The sequence below is a fragment of the Papaver somniferum genome, chromosome 6 (assembly GCF_003573695.1).
Source record: "Papaver somniferum cultivar HN1 chromosome 6, ASM357369v1, whole genome shotgun sequence".
Taxonomy (NCBI): domain Eukaryota; kingdom Viridiplantae; phylum Streptophyta; class Magnoliopsida; order Ranunculales; family Papaveraceae; genus Papaver; species Papaver somniferum.
The window spans coordinates 159,087,525-159,112,062 of NC_039363.1; the positions used below are offsets into that span (position 1 = coordinate 159,087,525).

Below are 24,538 nucleotides of genomic sequence, written 5' to 3' on the forward strand. Positions count from 1 at the left end.
GATAATGCTCAACATAAGACACCTTATGGAACAACACAGTATATACACAAAAATTGTGGATCAGAGATTGACCTAATACCGTGGAATAAGCAAGGACTCATTCTATTTTCCATCACTATTCGCACAATGACATACAATAGACATAATCCTTGCAAACAAAAGATTTTAACCTATCTTCCATCAATAATTGACATAATAGTCTTAACTTTTGTATTTGTCAAAAGTTCATTCCTTCTTTTATCAACAGATGCATATCGACATACAAAGGACTTAACTTTCGACAATGTATGGGACAATCATAGTTCACGGACGCAAACACACATATCCCATAAAAAATTGCAATATATAAAACCATAAAGATCAATACTGCAAAAATCATCTTCCAGACAATTTTAGAATTTAAACCAATAAGTCTAAAAACATGAAGATGAAAACGTTGGACATAGCTATATGTAATCACAATAATTGCTATTCCAAACTCTAGTTATTCTTCTAAATAAAACAAGAAAAAATAAGATTTACTAGGCAAATAAAAAGAAAATCAGAGTTCACTAAGGATCTCATATCTTTCAATGAATCCATCAAAGAAGGTGTCACCGATTTCCTTTACCTTCTTGACCGTAGATACACCATGTTCGTGAGTAACAACACCAACTTTACGATCAACAACTCGATCAAGCTGTCTAGCCTTGAGGCAATCCATGATGAGCTTCTTTTGATTATGTATCAGAAGATTCTGATTAGCAAGGATTCTGGCATGACCATCCAATAGTTGGTTTATTTGCAGTTGAAGGTTTGCAAACTCGACCTTTGAATCGTTCTGAAAACGGGTTAAATCCTTGACGGAATCATCAATCCAGGATTTATGATCCTTTCTTTCAAGCATCTTCTTTAGAACCAGATCTTGACTTGACTCATGTCCTTGAGCGTCTTCCTTCATATCAAGATGCACAATCTCTTGAGATTTTGCAGAGTTCTCCATATAATTTTTGTTAGGGATGGAAAAACACAATATATAGTAATATATATGTGTGTAAACAGGAGAAGGAAACTCTTGTTTTGGAAACCCTATGAACTCATAAGAGGAGAACGCGAACGTTTGTGGACCGTCAGCACACAAAAAAAGAAAAAACTTAAAAAGAAAAAATATACAACATACTTGAGTAATTCTCAATTATTGTCCTTGTACCTCTCAAGTTAGGAACAAGGAAAAGAATACCTGGAATCAGGTGGTAGAGTGAGAATTAATCCCACTGTGATCATTGAGAATTGAGTTGTACATGTCATCTGACAGCTTGATCCTTGTGTTCTTCTCCTTTCTTCGGTTGATATTAATCCCAGAAGAAAAAGACACAGCTTGATAAACATATCCGTCAGAAGGTTTTTTCTGAGGACTAAATCTAGGACCTCTTACTACTGGTTCAAGAGGATCATGATGGAGAGGGATCCATTTTCTAGACATAGATTTACCTGAAACAGCCTTATAAACACAAGGAATGCTTTTATCAGCGTCACAAGAATTTATACCACTAGAATGCACTTGAGTCCTGTGATGATTTCTAGGAAAGAGATCATATTTATAAGGTTTTTGGTATTATGTGGGCATGCAATTAACTGCAGTAGTCGATCGACTATTTATTCCATTGACAGTGGAAAGAAACAAATTATGAAGATTAGAAATTTGTTTCCTCCTGGAAAAACAATAGATAGCATAGTGATTCTTTTTCCCACAGAATGTACAGGTTCTTGGAGGAGAAGCAATAATTGGCACCTGTTTTAACTTCATGGCCATATGAGAAGATTGTAAGTTATGTAAACTTTTCTTGACGCAATCTTCTTCTGGAGAACATTTCGTCATGTACTGTACTTCATGAGAATTAGTTTGTATAGAGGAATTTCTCCTTAAGACAGAGTTTTCCTTTTCCAAGGATTTGTAATGTTCCTGGGCTAGAATAAGAGATGCGCTTAGTTTCTCTTTTTCGACACGAAATCTGTTAAGATCTGATGAATGTGTCCCAATCAAACGTTTTTCTCTAATTGAGTCTTCCTTAAAAATATCCTCAAGAACACTAATGTTTTCACGTTGTAGAGTAGTTTCTTGGAGAAATCAATACTTATAGTTTTGATCACGAATATTGACAAACATGCTTGAGATAGCAACTCATGCGAGTTCGACCGAGCAATGATCTAACATTACCTGTATTTATGATTTTGTTGTATGTGGGAAAATCTAAGGTAAGTTTCTTTCATGGTTTATGAATCAATATTTTGTTGATGGTTTGTTCGATACTCATATTTAATGAAGTTTGCGAACTATTTATGAATTGCGTTGAGCATCCTCTTGATTACGAACACTACTGATGAGTTTGTCGGCCCACAAGGGGCAATCCATATTAATGGTGACCTGCGGAAGATCGTCCGGGACCATAAGTTAGTTTTCTGATAAACTACGAGAATTGGTTATTCGGACCCTCACAGTAGATTATTGCGCACTCACTGGGTTTTATTTCAATTGTGTATTGGCTTTGTAAGTCCTTTGATACTTCGACTTGGATGTGCTAAACAACTTAATGCATTATTTATGCTTTACTTGATTCGGTTATTTGTATTTGGGCATTCTTTATACTCGTGGTATCGTATCGTCAAATCTCTACTGGATTGTAGCTCACCCTTTTGTTTTGTGTTGTTTTCCACAGAGTTTGAGGGTAGCTTAAGGTAGTAATCTTTCTTAAGCTTGGTGCATTGAGCTTTCGTGGTCAAAGTGAGTACATCACCTTGTGTTCATGTATATGTTAATGTGTATCTGGGTTGGCTTATGAAAAAGGATATTGTATTTCCTATTGTTTTAGTTTGTGAAAAGTGATACTGTTGTTTCTTATTGAATTTGTTGTTTGTAAAGAGAGTATTTTAATTAGTAAGTGTGGGTCATGTTTAAATGGTTTCATGTCTCATATCTTGTATTCCACACTTTTTGGTTAACTGGTTTATGTAAATGAAACTTCTTTTGTTATGTTTAATAATAGCATGACTTTTACTCTTGTTTACAAACTGGTTTTCAATCAGTGCATCTCAAATGACAGCTCGGAGAATTTGGAACTTGTCAGTTGACCGAACTCCACGACCGACTGGAAGGGAAAAATTTGAAGTCTTTTGTAGTCTTTAAAGTGATATGATTGGTTGGATTTTAACTTGAATCAAAGCCCATGGAAATTTATGAGTGTAAGTGGTTTAAAATGAGTTTGGTTTAAAAAAGATTTTCCGCGCAAACTCATTGGTTTGATGTGGTTGATGATTCGTAGTTTTTCCCAGCTTTATGTTTAAATACTTACCTGAAAAGGCGGGCGTACAACAACCACACCCAATATTTCACTTAGCAATCTGTATGGACAAACTCCAATATACTTTCCTGAGAATCAACTAGACATTCAGACTCAATATAGATAAAAAGTATATCAAATAGTTTATATCTCAATCTCTCGATTTGATATATACTCAAGCAAATAGAAATCTGCGAGTCTTTATCAAATACTAGAGAGATAACTTGGATGGTACCAAATACCAATATCCAAGTGTCAATCAATTTAAATCAACAACCAAAAGGTCGGATATTCTAATTGATTGAACAACGCACAACATGTGATATTTCAATTATATAAAAAAATACAATGCGGAATAGAAATAACACAGACACCATAATTTTGTTAACGAGGAACCCGCAAATGCAGAAAAACCCCGGACCTAGTCCAGATTGAACACACACTGTATTAAGCCACTACAGACACTAGCCTACTACAAACTAACTTCGGTATGGACTGTAGTTGAACCCCAACCAATCCCATACTGATCCAAGGTACAGTTATGCTCCTACGTCTCTGATCCCAGCAGGATACGACGCACTTGATTCCCTTAGCTGATCTCACCCACAACTAAGAGTTGCTACGACCCGAAGTCGAATACTTTAATAAACAAATCTGTATCACACAGAAAAGTCTATAATGATAGATAAATCCGTCTCCCACAGATATACCTACAAGTTTTATTCCGTCTTTTGATAAATCAAGGTGAACAAGAACAAATTGATAACCCGGACTTATATTCTCGAAGAACAGCCTAGTATTATCAATCACCTCACAATAATCTTAATCGACGCGGCGAAAGAAGATATTGTGGAATCACAAACGATGAGACAAAGATGTTTTTGACTACTTTTATATCTTTCCTATCGGAGATATCCATCTCAAGCCAATCCTTACGATTGTACTCGTACGATAGAATATGCAAGATCAGATCACACAACTACGAGAAAGTAGTATCGGTCTGGCTTCACAATCCCAATGAAGTCTTTGAGTCGTTAACCTGGTTTAGAAGAAGAAACCAAAGGTTATAGGAGAATCGAATCTAGCTTACACAACTAGTATCACATGTAAGGTGTGTGGATTAGGTTTCCCAGTTGCTAGAGTTCTCCCTTATATAGTCTTTCAAATCAGGGTTTGCAATCAATGTTAGCTTGGTAACAAAGCATTCAATATTCACCGTTAGATGAAAACCTGATTAGATTCAAGCTAATATCTTTCAACCGTTAGATCGAAAACTTAGCTCGTTACACAGAAATGAAATGCACGTTTCTAGGTTTGTGTAACCGTGCTCAAACATGTACATTTGTTGGTTCAACAATAGTTAACCAAATGGTTAGCCATATGAGCATTCATATCAACCATATTCTTCTTAACCATAACTAGTTCAAGTGACTCAAATGAACTAGTTAGAGAGTCGTTCAATTGCAAGGAAATCTTATGTAACTACACAAGACACAATCAAAGCAAAAAAAAAATTGATTCACTCGAATAGGTTTATGAACTTTACAGCCACGGTATTCAATTAGCGTTCCTTAGTTTATATCAATATGAGTTCACAAACAATCATCTTTAGATATAACCTAACTCAAGTTCGCGGACTGGGTTCGCGGACTTAATTTCCCAGAAGGAGTTCTCAAACTCCAACAGCTTTTCTCGGGTCGAGAACTTATGCCAGTTCGCGGACTGGGACCACAGACTGAGTTCGTGGACTTAGTTCACGGCTCTTGTTCCGGTTCTCTTGATCAACAAAATTTGCAAACTTCGATTCAAGGAATAAGGACTTGTACATATATATGTTTCAACAACAATGCTTATATCCATCATTGGTTATATAATCTAAACTTTTATTTCAATCATTGAAACATTCTCAGAGGACGTTATATAGTTTTTATTCACAAATCATTTTTTCGTCAAAGCAATTTTTTAAAGTGATTAAAACATAACATGACTTTCGTCACTAGGTAAAGATGAACTTGGTTAAAGCGAAAGCTTACCAACACATATTTCAAGAAATAGATAGGCGAGTTAAACTCGGCTCGAAATACCAAATGTGTATAATCAAAGTCCATATAGCAAAACGAATTTTGTCTCAAGATAAGAGATAGAGTAGATAGACTTTTGAGTGATACATAAGTTCAAGTCTCCACATACTTTTTTACCGATCTATATGATTCGATTGGAACAAAAAGTTCTAGAACAGGCGACTGGTATACGACGCTAATGAAACTGCCTTTTATCTTTTGTATTCGGATAGGATTTTTGTTGGCTTCGTCGGGAGGCTCACGTAGTTTGAGAATTCTCCTCAAAAAGGAGAAGTTGCATTGGAATCGAGAAAGGTTAGTTCATAATTGCGTAAAAGGAGTCGATGTTACGCGGCGTTCAATCGAGAAGTGAATGATTTATAAGGAATAAGAAAGAAATTGAGACGACTCTTTCTTGAACTATTCCATAAACAAATCTTCCCCTCTTCGCCAATCACGAGTTTTTCTCTATTCCTCTCGTATATCGTCATCACGCCCTTAATGATAGGTTTTGAAAAAGACTTTTCATGTCATTCCCATTTAGGTTCGATTCGGATCCCTCTGTTGTTTCCTTCTCCTAGCGTACCTTTTTCTCAAAATGAGAAAGAGGATGGTACAATGGAATTGTATTACTTAAGTGCTTATTGTTTGCCAAAAATCCTACTTATACAATTGGTAGGTCGCCGGGTTATTCAAATAAGTCGTGTTTTCTGTGGTTTTCCTATGTTGCAACTTCTGTACCAATTCGATCGATCCAGAATGGATCGGCTAAACATTTTATTAGGGAGCCCGGTCTTGACTCTTCTGTATGGTATCGATTCTCGTTCGGCTCATGGAATTACATCTAGAAGTGGTTGGAACAGCTCGCAAAATTCAACGACTTCACCTACTTCATTACCCCTAACCGTTTCCCGTACCTCTATTGAAACTGAATGGTTTCATGTTCCTTCATTGATTGGTTATTCCTTTCTCTTCATCTCTCATTTTCCCATTTTGGTCTCGATTTGTTTAAAATATTGAAGAACCTTTCTTGATATCGGCCACGGACCAACAACTGTAATCTATTCATCCTCTATCATGTGTATGGAGCAATTTACTTAATAAACCTAGTAATCTTCACTAGTAAATTATTGCTTATTGACCTTTCCCAAGCTCCCTGTCAGGCTGAGCAACCTCGCCCGTCATTAAAATCTTCACAGTTAAGTCACATGATCCCAGGTTTCAGAAAGGGGCAGTAGGACTTCAAAGATGGTTTCCCGTTTCAATCAATAACGTCCCGGTTTCTGACGAGAAAAATACTAATGAATCAGTCACATTCAGCTAATAAGGGGGTCAAGGTACTTTCCAGACTCTAGAATAGGTTCCCACAATTCATGCATCAGCCAAACAAACTAGCCTAGATGATTCCTCAAGTAAGTCTCGAACCTAATGCATCGGAATAAAGTCGACGGTTGACTCTTAAGCATCAAAATTTTCTATACGCTTCTGAAGGCGGAAACCCAAGTTTATTACCCTTCGTGAGTGATTCCCTATTAGTGTCTATTTTATATGTAGAGAGAGAGGATGAGTACAAAGTCTCTTAATAATGCTAGGGCTAGAGGTTAGATGAAGAGTAATCTTTGGATTCTTTGGTCTTCTGATTATGCTAGACCTGCGGTGATAAGTAAAAGTAAGCAAGCAATTTATGTGGTCCAAGAAAACGGATGAGCGTGCTAATGCGCAACGGCTTTATAGGTAGGAGCCGTTGCTTGTTGGGATTGTCGTCTTCTCCAGTAATGTATGCAATGAAGGAATTAAAAAAGGGGTCAGGCATGCTGCTTCTGCAGCAGCTACGAAAGACAAAGCAAATACCACTGCTCTTGGCCCTAGCTCTTGAAAGACAACATATCCAATCTTTTCTTCGTGCCAAATGACATCCTTTCGAACTCTCCTTTTTGTGCCATTGAATGTGTCTCATATCTCTCCTTGAAGGAGAATTTCCTTCTATCTTGTTCCAAATAGCCTTTCTGCAGATGACCGACACTTTGAAATCATATGTTTCCATCTTGATATCGAACCGCGCCTTATATGAGCATCTTTTCATCATTAAAATTGGGCTTATTTAAATGGTTAACCGGAGTTAATACAAGAGCGAGACTTTAGTTTCTATTCCACTTCGTTGGCAGATCACTTGAGACTTATAGCCGAGCTAAGGTCCACCATAGGGTGTGGCTCCCTTTAGTGTAGAGGATACTTGCTTTCCTAGGGCGTACATGGGCCGATATATTATCCCATTCTTTTGTTATACTCCACTTTTCATGAACGAAGCATTTGAGCCAACTCTACGTGGCTAAATTACTATTGCTTTGTCTTTAGTTACGATTATATGGGAGTTCCCGAGAGGTCCTATTCCACTAGTTAATATATAGAGCGGTGAAACTTACGGATAGTTTCTCGGTATTTCCAAATCGTAAGACACCATATAAATTTTGTTTGTTCCAGATAAGACATCTCGGCCATGAGCAGCTAGTTAGACTCATGAGGCCGATGCTCAGATCTATATAAACAGAAAAAGGATTTATGGAGAAAGCAACTAGACGGTTACGAAGGAACTCTCGGCTACTTCTTCGTTTCAGCTAGTCAGCTTCGGACAAAAAGACTACTAGGAGGATTTCGAAATAGGTTCGAAATAGGACAGTCTCTGGTGGGTTCCCCGGTTCCCAGGGTTAAGGTATTCCCTATTATGAGCCTACTCAGATCAGAACTAGTTGATTATCTTTCGCCGGCCAACCTTCGCCTGTTGAGATCCCAAGTATCTAAGTGGGACCTCTTGTCCACCCATGACCTTAGATTTTTAGAGAATCCCGGTCCTCTATCGTAGGACTTCTAGCTCGATAGTGTGTGTGTGTGTGTGTGTGGGGGGGGGGGGGGTCCCTGGACATAGTCATTTCAGGAAGTGGACGTTTAGTCCATGGTCCATTGGATGGTCGGTGCAAGCCAGAAATTGGAACACATTGATTCCGCTCATTTCCGTCCTTCGCTTCAGGGCCTGTCCCTCAGTGTGGTCAGTACCTAAGACTGTTGGGCAGCGAATCTTACACTTGTTCACTTAACGGTTCACCAGGGCCTCTTTCCTCCTCACTTTTGTGCTCACTCATACCCCATAGGGAGGAACTGGATTTCTTTCTTGTCCCACAAGGAAGGTCTGAAAGAACTCATATGTCCTACATGTGAGGGAGTTGACTGAACATCTCAGCCATTGGCAGGAACTTTGCCTGCATCCGTTCCCAAATTCTTGTTCACCGTGGATGATCTTGGGGAATTATGACCTCCTACGATCATGTCGGGTGAGCAAGAGCCGCTTCGTCACAATACTGACTTATGGGCTAACGGGTCACACTTTGGCCAAGTACCCTACAAATAGACTCCCGAAAGCCAGAAATATTAAAGGAAAGGCCATAGGAATGGGCGCATCATGACATCTCTTGATGTCTCGCCCGAATGAATTAGTAGGTACTAGAAAGCGCCCTCTTTCTACCCATATGCGAGGCGTCGTATTAGCCTTCCCTGACCAGGATCGATCTCACACCTGTAACGTTCGTGATCGGCCTCCTCAACTGTGTATCGATTGAAAGGAAGGGCGGTATAGACCCCAAGGGAGTGGTTACGCCCAGTATGTCTCCCCCCTTATTCTCGACATGCTATGGTTCCCTGGGGTGGGTAGGAGCAGGTCGATTCCGTATCACCGTGGAGCAAGAGCAGCGTCCAGATCTGATCTATATACTCAACAATTCATCCGGTGACTTCGCGGACGCCAAATAAGCCCAAAGAAGCATCAAACATTTCTGATGAGATCCATGGAACAATTCTCAGATAACAAGCACTAGCTCCCAGTGCGGCGTCATAAAAGTCTATCATAGAGAGGATCGAAGAGAATGAAACGCACGTGTTGGTCATTATAGCGGTTCCTTCTGATCCTAGAAAACGCCCGAAAAAACTTGCTACGGAACTACCGACCAGGGGCAAGAATACGATAAGTAGATACATTAGATAGAGTGTAATCTATGACCAAAAATCAGACAATGACAGAGATTTGAGGTTGAGCGAAAGAGTTCCTAAAATTCCCAAGAACTTGACTATAGTATGGACTATCCGAGACCTACAATCTTCTCGTTTACGAGGTTCAGTACGCAGTCGTAGATTTTATCGACCAAAAGATTCACTGTAAATCCTTATTCTACGACATTACAAGAGAATTTAGTGACTCGACTGAAAGGAGAGGATCTGTAGTCAAGGTGACAGGATTCGAACCTATGGCCTTTTGTACCCAAAACAGATGTGCTGACCAGACTGCGCTACACCTCGTCTCTCACCCTGCAGGAACTTGAGAAAATCCGTCTTTCCTGCTGCTTATAAGTGGATTTGAACCACTGACACAAGGATTTTCAGTCCTTTGCTCTAAACAGCTGAGCTACCCAAGCCACTTTCTTTCCTAAAGTTTTCTTCGAGCGCTTTACAAGGAGTAGCTTGCTATTTTTCCGTTCAACCGGAGGAAATGGGATTTGTACCCATGATACAATAATCTTGTATGTTGATTTAGAAAACCAATTCCTTAAGCCGCTCAGCCATCCCTCCAAGTTTTGTTGATCGGAATTGGATTTCCAGGTTGGATGCTTTCTCAGTTCAAGTTCAGTACTCTTAAGATAAAACGACCCACTATAGGGAATTCTACCTTCTCTCTCAGTTAAAGTGCTCTTAAAATAAAGCACTTCTTTCTATACGAGTTTATTCCCTCTACGAACTAGATACAAAATAGATGCGATCCAGTAGAGACAGCTTCGAGCTATAGCTTGCATTGGAGAGGCCTTCTAAATAAAGAGAAAGAGTTCAACTTTCTAGCGAGTCAATCTGGAGTAAAAGGATTCGGACCTTTGCATGACGGTATCATAAACCGGTGCCTTGCCACTTGGCTATGCTCCAAGTTAAGGTATGAATTCCATGAATCTTTCGGGACCGTGAAACTGGATTGCGATACTCTTCTATTATATGACATTACTTCTATGAGCTATCTATCTATGTAATTGCTATCTATTTATGTAATTTCCAATTTAGAACTTGAAGACGAGCGCTCGTCGCTATTTATCTCTCTCCAGAAGTCACAATGTACGAGAAGAGAGTGATCCTAACTTATTTATGTTTCCTCTCTTACTCTTCTATAACAGGATTTTCCATATTCCATTCTTCATGACAAAAAAGTAAGTAAACAACCTGACCGGAGCTAGATCTTTGGATCATTTGGTAACTTTCAGTTAGTTAGAGTCACTATATAAACAAATAGAACACAAGCTCTACCGTCCACTTTTGGCTCTCAGTAGAGTATAGATTTATTTCCCGTAGAGGTACTGAAAGTACTCGAAGCATATGGACCTAACCCACCTAATCTAACAGAAGACCATGCTCCACTTTGAGTCTTCTTTAACACTTTATCCATCTCCTTGAGCGACAGATTCCATTAAACCAACTATGAGATACGCCTCTACTAGATCAACTGCTTCAGTTAAATCAACTACGAGCCGTCATTCAGATCGAGAGAACTTATAATCAAGTTGACCAGTGCTAGTTCCTCTGCTCTATCACACCCAACTATGACCTGAATTCTTCTATTATAGCTTTCAGTTAGCTATAAAAACTATATAAAAAATAGAGCAAGTGAATAGAGACAATTTCCTTCTTGAGCTCATTTTACTTTTTCGATTTCTTTCTTCTTTCTAATAAAAAATAGAGCAAGTGAATAGAGACCACTCGACCGATCTCATTACTTGAAAGTGTCAAAGTTGGTGATTCTGCTGGGGCGTGAGCTGCTCTGGGAGAAAATACCTTAATTCATTAAATATAGTATGGGGAGAGATCTAATTGACTAATGGACCAAGAAGGAGATATATAAACAAATAGATCATGCGCAAGGGTGCTTACTAACTTTCTTATCTGGGCAACACTAAGAGCTAGACCTCGCTCAAGATATATAGGGTGTATGCCCGTTAAATTATATGTTATATAAACAATTTAGGTACAAATAAAGTCAGTTAATTCTGGTTGCTTTCTCTCCACTCCTCTTCCATTCAGTCGAGTCTCTTCCTTTCCAAACAAGAAAATAGCTTTCATTCTCCTTCTTTTACTATCTTTCTGACCCACTTCGAGCAGTCGAAATTGAATCAAGGATCGAGTTTACTCTACAACAAATGAGAGAAGAAAAGTCTTCTATTTTGAGATCTTTTTATAGCTTAGCAACAACGGTTAAAATCTACTATTGAGATCCTCTCTTCATGGTCATGCTTGTGAAAAAGAGGAAAATCGCGAACATTCCACCGATCAATCAAAAGTTCAGCTAGGTTCTTAGTAGTACTACCTTCTTCTTTACTTCATTTATCTTTTAGTCTCCTTTCTACTTCATTTAGTTTTTAGTCTCCTTAATTGCAGGAAGTTCTCCAAAAGTATGAAAAGCTGGAGGACTTTGGACCATCCATTCCAGTATGGGTGAATTCTCTTTAACAACCCAATTTAGTTCACTTGAAGCAGATTTTTTGTCACTGCTTAAAGTGATTGTGACGACCACGAAGAAACAACAAATCCCGACTACATATATATAAGAGCCAGAACTACTAATGGCATTCCCTCTAGCATAAGAATCTGGATAATCTGGAATACGACGTGGCATACCTGAAAGACCTAAGAAATGCATTGGAAAGAAAGTTGAATTAACCCCGAAATAAGTGATCCAAAAATGGATTTGGCCTAAAGTTTCAGGATAGGTTCACCCAGAGATTTTTCCAACCCAATATTAGAATCCAGCAAATAAAGCAAAAACGGCTCCCATAAACAGTACATAATGGAAATGTGCAACGGAATAATAAGTATCATGTAGAGCGATGTCTAGCCCCAAATTTTCCAAGATAATTCCAGTGAGTCCTCCTACGGTGAACAAGAAGATGAACCATACTGCAAATAACATGGGGGTTTTGTATTGTATCGAACCTCCCCACATAGTTGCGATCCAACTAAAGATTTTTATTCCAGTAGGGACTACAATGATCATGGTAGTTTCCATGAAGTAGGTACGCGTATCAACGTCTAAACCCACAGTAAACATATGATGAGCCCAAACAATAAATCCAAGAACACCTATACTGATCATAGCATAAACCATGCCTAGATACCCGAAGACCGGTTTCCCCGTGTAGATGGGGAAAAACAATTTGCTGGTTTTTACGAAATTGAGGAGATGACCGTGCGGAGGAGACTCCTTGAACCGAGCAAATGCTCAACCTCACACAGATGCACTGCAAGAAGGGAGTGCTTTAAGTTCGAGAGATCAATCAGTATGACTCCGGCCTAAACCAAGACAATGGCCGTTCCAGAGTCAATTCGGTCACAAGAGAGGATGGGTCGATCTGTAGGAGGGAAGATGAGAAATGTATGAGATCAATGGTGATCAAAGATTGTAGGTTTGTTGTGTATTCTGCATGAAGAAAATAAGATAAGTTCTGATTGATTGAATGCTGAGTTCTTAATCTCTTGTATTTCTGCTTGACAAGAGATTGTCCGTCGTTTCAATCATCATTCAGAGACTTATTTATATTTATAGAATTGTAAACACCTTGATCCCATGAAGTGTGACAGTTGTTTGAGTCAAAGAGTGGGGAAGTGGAAATCGTGTTAAAACTAATTGCTCATCGTGTGGAGACTTGGTTGATTTTCTACCCACTGCTTTGTTAACTCCTCCAAATGATTGCACGACTTGATCACGTCATGTGTATGAACACACGTGCCGTAGAACACCATACCAAAACCATAGTTAATATCCCCCATGTGACACGATTGATGTCTCGTGATTGTGGAGCCAGTTGCTGACTTCATAGAACGATGAGTCCTTGTATTGCTGAGTCGAACATGATTTGCAAATGTTCTGAGACTCATGAATTGAACATGTCTGTTGAGACAAAGGTATCGGATAAATGTTGATAACTTAAGGTGAGCAAATGCTGCTGAATCGTTGAATATTGATAGTTGAACCAATATTCCTTAGTATAAGCAAATGTTGCTCGTTTGATGAATTGTTGGTATCAGGATCAAATGAAAATGTTAATTTAAGATGCTGACTTCTGAACCGAGCATAATTATTAAAGTGTTGATCTCGGGATCAATGTAAAATTATTAGTGTTTGAATCTGCTCAAAATTATGTTTTTGCAGAGCTCTGGATTCGAAACCCTAATTTTTGATCAACTGATGATTTATTGAAAATCAACCACAGAGTGAAGGAGGGACCGGATACATGGGATGACGAGTCGACCATGTAACGCCCCGATGCTCAAATGAGCAAAATACCAAAGTCTCTTGAAGACCAGTTGGTGAAAGGATGATTAAATGCTGGTTTAATCATTTATTAAAATGGTGCTCGTCTCAGCTTTAAGTGATGAAACCTAATTATGAAGAGATGAGGGACCGGCTAAGAGGGCATGAGACCGACCATTGGTGGTCGTGGGACCAGCTAATGGTCGTTTGAGCAAACTCCAAGTTGTTTGAGAAGAGTTTGGACCCAATATGAGCAATTGAGCAAATTAGGTCAAAATTATTAAAAAATGTGGGACCAGATATTTTCAAGCCTTAGGGCCGGCCTTGGTCGGTCAATGAGACATGCCCGTGTCACCATAATGTCTGTGTGTCCGTCCTAGGAGTTTCGATATTTTCTGATGCGCGTTTGAGCAACATTTTGAGAAAATATGAAGGATTCAGGGTTTTGCTGAGACTGAGGAATCTTCATGAGATGATGAAAAATAATTAATAAAATAGGGGATTGTAAGGTGTGGGATCGGCCATGGCTAGGGAATGGCCGGCCATCTAGCAAGATCGGTCTGCAACACCTTTCCCAATTTTATGTAATTTTAAGTATTTTCCCTGATGTGAAGGAAATACCATGAAACTGAGGAACTTCATGAGGTTAGGGAATTTCCATGAGATTATGGAAATAATAATAATAAAATAGGGAGTCATGAAATGTGAGACCAGCTATGGCCAAGGCATGGCCGACCGTCCAATGAACACGGTCCCATGACATTTTCCCTAATTTTATATTATTTTCATGATTTTAGGGAAATATCATGAAATCAAGGAGTTTGTTGAAACTAGGGAATTTCATTGAAGTGAAGGAGTTTCCATGAGATGAGGGAAACAAATAATATTAAAATAATAAAACAGGGGCGTGTCGGACCGGCCACGGCTAGGCATGGCCGGCCGGCCAATGAGCCCTGTCCCGTGAGTTTTTCCCTAATTTTATGTAATTTTCATGAGTTGAGGAAAATATCACGAAATCAGGGAATTTTCATGGGATGAGGGAAATAATAACAAAATAATAAGGAATCATGAGGTGTGGTACCGGCCACGGCTAGGGCGCGGCCGGCCGGCAAGTGAGCCCGGTCCCACTACACCTTTCCTAATTTTTATTATTTCTTTGATACGAGGAAACGCCATGAGACTGGGGAGTTTCCTTGATACGAAGGAGATTTGCTCAAGTGAAGGGATTTTCATGAGATCAGGGAAAAATAATAAAATATGATAAAATATATAATTGGGTGTGGGACTGGATACGGCGTGACCGGCCGGCCGGTGGGCCGAGTCCCCTAGCGCCTTTGCTAATATTTTATTATTATTTTTTTTTCTTCCTATTTTGCATAGGTTAATCATTCCTCCGTGTTTTGGAAGACTCGTTCGTGCATTCAGGTGCTCGTTTGTGCAGAGTACACTTGCACCATTTTGGTCGATGCTTACTCAATAGCTGCTCAGATGCCATTTCGTCGAATATTTATTACTAACCCATGGAATTCTGCTGGGAAAACCATGAATTGAAGTAATGAAATATTATAAAGAACATAGTATGTTTCCAAATATTCAGCTAATGAATTTAAAGATTATAAATAATTAAATAATAGCTATATACTAGAAGGCATGCTGTTTAGGAGCATTAATTATCTGAGAGTTGAGCGATATGAGCTTGTTGAAACGTCATATTTTCTTTGCATAGTCAGGGTAAACATTGTTACATCCTGAAGACATTATTTCTTTATACTAGTAGGTAAGTCGTCCAAGAGTCGTCTAATCTTTCGATTCTATATAGAAGTAATTACTGAAATTGCTTAGTATTTATGAGATACGCCGTTGCCTCAGCTGAGAGACTGTACATCTGTGTATACTCTGAGAGATAGTATTCTCAGTCAGAGATTCATGCTGCATGAGCTTTCATGCTCCGATGAGAGACATGATCCTCAATACTCATCTGATTGCCGGATCCGGAGCATTACAATTATAGTTTTACAATTTTAACCCTTGTTGAAAATCCACCATCTACATTAAGTCCCCTACTTAGTGAGGGAAATTCATGTTCCTCAGTCAGCACTAGATGGTGATTTTCTAATTATAAATGAAGTAAGTAATTGAACTTAGTCGTATGATAAGATGTTACCGGGTTTTTGATTGCATAAGCAAAACACGACTTGAACGAAGATCCCAGTGGCATGATAGATAGGCCCGCTAATTTAGTGATGGAACCTTGGTCGGTTTAGGATTCACGGGTCCGGGACCAAGAAAAGAAATCCTTGTGAAATTAGGTTTTGGAAACAAAATTTGATATAAAAGGAATTAATCTTCTCCTTTTTTCTTTTTTTTTGTTTCTTCTCCACGACCGAGCACCACCTTATTCCTCCATCTCCCTCACGTCAGAACAGAGGATTACGCCAGAAAAAATTTCGCCGGAGCTCTGTCGCCGTCCGTCCGGCGCTGCCACCGTCTGGCACCGACCAGGTAAATTTTTATTTATTCAGTTTTTTTTCCAGAAGTTCGGGGATTTTTTATGAGTTTTTCATGCTAAAATCATATACATGTGCATATATTAAGTGTGAGTTTTGTAGAAAAACCCTTATTTTATTAAACATATGTTTGTAGAAAAACCCTTATGCCAAAGTTGGATGGATGAGATGATTTGCGGCAGTTGCATACTGCCATTGACGCAACTTTAGGATTGAGGAATCCATGTGACCCACCCTTTTTTGGGCGCGCATTTCGAGGCATTGAGCCCTAGTTTGCGTAGGCCGGTCAATCACGTGTAAAGGTGCGTCCACGGTGATCACGTTAAAAACTTCGGGATCACTTAAATTTAGATCTATGCCGCTCGTTTAGGCTGGCGAAGATGGATGGTTGTGATTAATCTACGACAGTTATGTACTGCCGTGACCTAAATTAGGGTTTTTGAACACAACACGTCTTCTCAAGTTTGTGCAAGCAGTAAGGAAACCTATAGGATTGCCATAGGCAAGTCGATCGTCCAAGGGGAAAGTGGGGAAGCTAATGACCATGATGGCGCCTCTTTGATCATTCCAGGGAAGATCTCGGTCATCCAACAAGGCTGGAAAAATTGGACAGTTGTGATCGATTTGCGGCAGTAATGTGTTGCCGCAAACACCGATTAGGTCTTCAAAGCAGCTGTGTCTACCCTAGTTCAATCGAACGACTTGGTGTGTTATCAACTCCCATGAGCAAGTCGATTGGTAAGGGATAATATTGGGCCGGTGGCGAATGAATTGGCATTTCCTTGATCATCTGGAACGCGATCTAAGCTGTCCAACTAGGCTGGCGAAGTTGGACGGATATGATGACTCTTGAGACCGTCTTTTACAGTCTTAGCTCGTTCGAGCCATTCTTGCATAGCGCGATCACCCATGTTTGGGATCAAACCTCAAAGCACTTCGCAGATGAGGTAATAGGACTCGATCGTCTAGGGCACTAGTGGGCCCTCCGGTAGTCACTACGGTGATTGCCTAATTCTATTAGGAGTAAGCTATGCTTGTTAAATCATGCGGCCAATTTGTGTGGCAGTGATTGTTGCTGACAATGACATTAACAGTCTAGATTTTCTTTAAGAATAAATGTGTGTTCAATCACGCCAACTTTAATTAAAAGTGTGTGAACACATCGATCACTTTGTCAGAGAGATGTAACTCGTATGAGTATTTTTGTGCAGATCCCAATACTAACACTTCGGGAGATTCATGCTACTCTGCTGAGAGTGAGCATTGATCGTCATGTCATGTCATGTCAGTATTGAGAGTTCTACTAGGAACATAGCACAGAAAAATATCAGGCGAGTCATGCATTAGTTAATAATGCTGGCATAAAATAGAATTCACAGAATACTTGGGATTACTACTGTGCGCACCATTCTGAATGAATTTCATATATACTGAGTATTTCAATACATGTGTAAATAATAGGTTTGAGCACTCCTCACTTTCAAATGGTCATTATTCTTTGCAGGATCACGGCGCTAAATATAAGGTTTTACAATTTTGACCCTGAATTAAAAACCACCATCAACATTAAGTATCCTTCTTAGCACGTAACAGTGACATTATTGCATGGTAAACACTAGATGGTGACAGATAAAGTAATTCTCAAGAGGAGTTCGATGCACATTACCAGGATAGAGACTGGCTTGGTCCTTGAGTAGGGCACATTTCCTTTCAGCGCGGTTATCTTTTTCAGATATATAAGTATCTACTTGATTGCTATCCCGTATCTGGATACTTTATACACGGGGAGTAGAGACTTCTTTTCTTCCCGTGTCTTGCTGATTTGTGGAATATAAAGAAGATGTTGGAGCCTTTTCTCATCACATGATTGCTTCTCTTCCTCGTTCCAGGTATTGCTCCTTGTTCATTGTGCAGATTTTTGATTGATAATAACGATTTTTATTTACCAGCTGTTGGTATGATCATAACGTCCCTTTTTGCAGTGTATGATGGGAACTGCTGGTGATGATTACTCTTTTACTTCTCCAGAGAAGATCTTCGAAGTCGACAAACCTGAGGCTAGCGCGTTCGAGGAGGTGATGGCCAAAATAGATCCTCCATTTCGTGAAGGTGATCGTTCCATACAAAGTATGTTTCTTCTGCAACTACGTTTCGTTCGGAGCGTGCTCAGGATTTCTTGGCTTCGGTCAGCATGGAGGAATAATGGAGGCGCGGCGAAGTGTCTCAGCTGCCGAGTGTGAGAGATGAAAGGTTTGCAGCTCGGCTAAAGCGGCGAAGAATCGAGCATGAGGGGCCTTCCAGTGAAAACAAGTATGATTACCCTGTCTGTAATGGAGTCATCATCCTTGATTCTGACATGGAAGAACTAGAGTATCCTCAAAAGGCTGTTGGGGAAGTTCCTGATGGTGAGGTCAAAGTTGATTCCGTGGAGGGTATCGAAGAAAATGTTGGAGGGAACACTGAAGTGGATACTGAGGAGATCATGGTAGCGTCACTTGGGTAAGATGTTGAAGAAAATTCCAAGGATGATGTTGGCATGTCTCCTGGAGGGAATATTGAAGCAGCTGTTGAGGGCGTCATCGAAGCGGCATCAAAAGGGGAAGTCTATGCGCCTTCCAGGAAGGATGCGTCTTGTGATGAAGGCGTCGAAATAGCTTCCAACGGTTCCTGCGAAGATGTTGTTGATTCTTCTGATGATTAGATTTCCCTTTGTTGTTTGCTTTTGTTCACCTTTATTACCAAATCTCCAATTTGAAATGGGTTTGGGCGTTGCACAACTACTTGGTCCTTGGACTCGTCATCTTTAATCGAGACAACTTCTAAACTTTTGACAAATCCTTTGAAAGGACCGACATCCCATTCACATCTCCTAATGGCGGTTGGGCTGTTGATTGGAGCAAGTCCCGGGACTTAGCAAAAGTAGGAGTGACTGGTTGCAAAAAAGGTTGTTCGATAAGACTTACTTGGGTTCGAAATCTTCTAACGTATGATGATGAGCTTTCTACAGGTAATTGCGTCACATCGGCAAGCTTTCGATAGGGAAAAAGGTAATCTTCGGGATTTGACTGCTTGTTGGTAATCCTTTCAGGTATAGACAATGGAAAGGGACACATTCCTATCTTTGCTTTGTTATTATGCACCCACGAGCGTCCCAGAATTATATCATAGTTCGGGTAATCTTTCACAATATGAAACTTACCGCGTGCTAGAGCGTCTCCAATCTTGATTTCGAGGTCAATGTATCCATAAGAGTCACTAGACTCTCCTTCAGAGTTTTTAATTATGGTTGGGCAATGAACAACTTCATGCTTCGAAATCTTTGCAGATTTCAGGGCCTTGACGGTGACAATGTTGAAATCAGATGCTACGTCGATCAGCACGTTGTTGAACTAGACATCCTTCAAGTGAGCGACGGTTAGGAGTCCCCGGTTACATCTCGCGTTTCCTAGGAAGGATTGCGGTTCAGGGGCAACTTCCTTAACCGGAAATAGACGCTTGCCTGATACGACACAGTTAAGAGCCCCAAACATGTCTTGATGTTGTGCCTTTGAGAAATACATAATTTCACACAATCGTTCCATCATAGACTGCACATTCTTATGAACAAAGTCCCCAGAAATCATGCAACTCTTGACAGGAAGGGGGTCTCTGTTGACTCCTTTGTTTCCTAGTTGAAGTTCTCCCGCATCCACATTCTCCTTGAAAATGCGCTTCAACTTGTTGGAGTCACTAGTTGGGTGATTGACGAACCTATGATAACGACAGTATTTAGGATTCACCATCTCTTCTTCAGTGGGCGAACGTCTAAGAGGAGGTAGCTTGATTGCATCATCTTGAATCCATGCTTCCATTAGTTCAATGACTTCATCTATTGGAAATGGGAAATATGTAGTAGCATCTCCAGCTTCATGAGTTTTAGCCGTGGCTTTCCGGGATGGAGTCGTCTGTGCTGACGCTGCGCGCTTGGATTGTTGCTCCGTTGCTGGAGCTTTCCTTTTTCCTCCTTCACCTACCACGCTCACAGAAGGACCAGTGTTGTATTGTTTATTGATGAGGCGCCTGTTGCCTCGAGTTTCACATGCATCGTCACCCCTGGACGGTCTGGTTTTATATAAAAGCGTTGGTGCGGTCGTAGCCGATCGCTTAGAAGCTTCATGAAGTTCAGAGAACGTCTAGAAGCGCAGATTTTCCAGTAAAGCACGATAGATGGGAACCATACCATTAATGCACGACTCTACAAATTTTTGTTCGGTCATGTTTGGATCGTGACAGTCCAAAGATTGAATTTTGAATCTCTTGACGTAATCGGTCGGATTCTCGTTGTTTCGCTGAAACATTCATCCCAAGTTCGAGAAAGTGATTTGCTCGTACACGAAGAAATACTTCTTGTAAAAGGCGGTGACCATCTCACACCAGTTTGATATGTTTTTTGTTGCTATGTTGTTAGACCAGGTGTATGCTCTTCCAGTAAGCGATTTTGAGAATTCTTTCAGGCGGAGGACGTGATTGTATTCGTGTTCTCCCAAAGATTCCAAAAAACGAGAAATGTATTCGCGATCGTTACCAGTACCATCATAAAGGGAAAATTGAGGAGAGGAATATCCTCTCGGTAGGTAAACTCTTTGCACATCAGGAGGATATGGAGGTTGGTGCAGGTCCACCGGGTTTTCCTTGCCTCGATTTTGGAGAAGACGTTCCAGATCTTCACGAGTGATGAAGTTGGATGGCTGGTTCCTTTCCCATGGGCGTTCAGGAGCAATACGAACATCTTCGTCTAGGTAGACACATCCTGCTGAAGCACTCGCGCCAGGCGTTTTGATGGTACTCCTTGTTGGTTCCATGGGATGTCGTGACTCTTGTGGCAATCGTTCTTTTAATGTATTTAGGAAAGTGAGTACCGCTTTATGGATCGAAGCCATGTATGTCTGAGCCTTAGCGATAATTTATTTCCTTTCCATCAAATCAACAATGGTGATAGGGGGTTGGCCTCCTCTGACTCCTCCGGCCCCTCGTCCTGACGGGGGTGTTATAACATTGCTCGGTCGAACTCGCATGCGTTGCTATCGTTTGTCAATGTTAGTGATCAAAACTATAAGTCTTGATTTGTAGTCTACTATATCTAAGTCTCGGACTAAGATAGAAAGTGTAGTTGAGCTCAAGGACTTCATGGCGATTCATCATACAAGAAGAAGAACTACTCAAGGAACCGGTGGAACTTCTCGATAAAAAAAGTATGTGAAGACTTGAACTTATCTGTCACTAAAAATTCTATCTACTCTATCTCCTACTTCTTGAGACAAAAAGTTGTATGCTATATATAAACTTAGATTATACACATTTGGTATTTCGAACCGATTATACCTCGCCTATCTATATCTCGAAATATGTGTTGGTAAGCATTTCGCTTCGACCATGTTTATCTTTACCTAGTGACGTAAGTCATGATATGTTTCAATCACTTTGAAAATTTCTTTGACGAGAAATGGTGTAGCAACTATATAACATCCTCTAAGAATGTTTCAATGGTTGGAATGAGAGTTTAGATTACATAACCAATGATGGACATAAGTATTATTGTGGAAACACATATGTGCATAAGTCCTATCCCTTGAACCAAAGTTTGCGAACTTTTTTGATAAAGAGAAACGGGAAGAATGACTTTTTCCAAGTCCGCGAACTCAGTCCGCGAACTGCCGAACTTCTCATCCCGAGAAATTCTGCCGGAGTTGACAAACTTTTTGCGTGACTACCAGTCCGCGAACGACGGAAAGTCTTTGCCGAAATTTTCTACTAGAGTTTGTAAACTATTCCCGGTTGCTTAAGTACGTAAACCTAGTGTGCGAACTTAAGAAGGTTATATATCTAAAGATGATTTCTGAACTTAAACTTATAAAGACCAAGGAATGAAATTTGCAAACCGTGGCTGTAAAGTTCATGAACCGATTCGAGTGAATCAAATCATCTTTGCTTTAATTGTGTCTTGTGTAGTACATAAGATTTCCTTGCAATTGAACAACTCTCTTACTAGTTCATTTGAAGTCATTTGAACTAGTTATGGTGAAGAAGAATATGGTTGGTATGAAATGCTCATATGGCTAACTTTTTGGTTAACTATTGTTGAACCAACAAATGTACACGTTTGGGTACGGTTAACAAACATAGAAGCGTGCATTTCATTTGTGTATAACAAGCTAAGTTTTCGATCTAACGGTTGAGAAATATTAGCTTGAATCTAAATCAGGTTTTCATCTAACGGTGGATACTGTTTGCTTTGTGACCAAGGCGAAACCCTGATTTGAAAGACTATATAAAGGAGACATCTAGTATTGTGCAAAACTAATCCCCACACTTCATGTGTGATACTAGTTTGCATGCTAGAGTTGATTCTCTTTTAACCTTTGGTTTTCTTCTTCTAAAACCAGGTTAACGACTTAAATACTTCATTGGGATTGTGAAGCCAGACTGATACTACTTTTATCGTAGTTGTGTGATCTGATCTTGCATCTTCTATCGTACGAGTACAATCAGATTGATTGGCTTGAGATTAATATCTCCGATAGGAAAGATATAAAAAGTAGTCACAAACATCTTCGTCTCATTGTTTGTGATTCCGCAACATCTTGTTTCGCTACCATATGATTAAGATTATTGTGAGGTGATTGATTTATATAGGCTGTTCTTCGGGAATACAAGATAGGATTATCAATTGGTTCATGTTCACCTTGATTATTATCAAAAGACGGAACAAAAACTTTAGGGTTTTTCTGTGGGAGACAGATTGATCCTTTGATAGACTTGTCTATATGAGACATATTTGTTTATTGTTAAAGCCTGCGATTTTGGGTCGTAGCAACTCTTAATTGTGGGTGAGATCAGCTAAGGGAATCAAGTGCGCAGTATCCTGCTGGGATTAGAGGCGTAGGGAGTACAACTGTACCTTGGATCAGTGGGAGACTGATTGGGGTTCAACTACAGTCCAGTTCGAAGTTAGCTTGGAGTAGGCTAGTGTCTGTAGCGGCTTAATTCAGTGTGTGTTCAATATGGACTAGGTCCCGGGATTTTTCTGCATTTGCAGTTTCCTCGTTAACAAAATTTCTGGTGTCTGTGTTATTTCAGTTTCCGCATTATATTGTTTTATCTTTATAATTGAAATAATACAGGTTGTGCGTTAGATCATCAATTAGAGTAATCCAACCTTTGGTTGTTGATTGTAGTTGATTTATCCTTGGATATTGGTCTTTGGTACCATCCAAGTTATTCCTTGTATTTGATTAGTACCCGCAGTTTCTGTTTGAGAAAATCAAATCAAGAGAGAGATACAAACTCGTTGATGTACTTTTAATTGATTGAGTCTTGTTGATTCTCTTAAAAGTATATTCGAGTTTGTCCATACAGATTTCTAAGTGAAATATTGGGTGGTATTGTTAGACCCCCTCTTTTTCAATTGGTATCAGAGCGGGCAAACACGTTCAAGACCTTACAAGTCTGTGTTTGTAGTGATCTGACTCTATGGACAGTAGTGCTATCTCAATAAATGCACCACCAGATCCAGGGATTTCAGAATTCTCTTCCATGACTGATTTAATAAAATTTGTAGAAGAAATTCTATCTAAACCTCCACCAGGTTTAAAATCCCTTGAAGTGTTTTCAGGGCTTGAAAAGAAGCTTGAGAGCTTATCTCTAGATGTTGAGTTATACCTCTAGAAAGAGCAAGAATCTCTTAACAGGATAAATCAAGATATGATGAATAATATTCATGTTGAGGTTGATATTGATTTACTAATTAGTGAGAGCAATGCTCCTCCTCTGCGTAATCCAATTAGTTGTGATAAACTAAAGGAATTACAAGAGGAGTTCAATTCTCAGTCATCTGAGTGTATCACCTCAAAGCATGAATTGATTTATTGCTCAATTCCTGATACTTCCTATAAAGATAGTAGTATTGTATTCTTTTATGAAGAATCTAGGACGTCTCTTTTTATCAAAAGAGTTTCCCTTCGCAGTACTAAAAACTATCTGCAGAAACTATTTTTTATAAGTTGGAAAACAAGAAATCGGAAACACAAATATCTTTGGGTTCTCTTGAAGTTCTTTGATAGACTTATACAAACAGTTCCTTGAGTGTTTCTCAACACTACAAGATTTAAGATTTGTTGGAAAGAAACTTTCTTGGTTCCATGGTGCGCAAGACATTGTTCACCTCAACACAACTTGTTTGTGTTGAAATTGCATCATCACCAAGAAATGCCCAGCTATGTATACGGTGAGGGAAGCACAACAACTGGGGCGCACAGATTATATTCGGTAAGGCTGTAGAATTCAATT

General features: G+C 39.6%; 1 non-coding gene across 1 annotated transcript; it reads right to left on the reverse strand.

Annotated features, from left to right (window-relative positions):
- Positions 1 to 9,763: 9,763 nt before the first annotated feature.
- TRNAF-GAA lies at positions 9,764 to 9,837 on the reverse strand. Its single transcript has one exon. It is a non-coding gene; the product is annotated as a tRNA-Phe (tRNA).
- Positions 9,838 to 24,538: the final 14,701 nt, after the last annotated feature.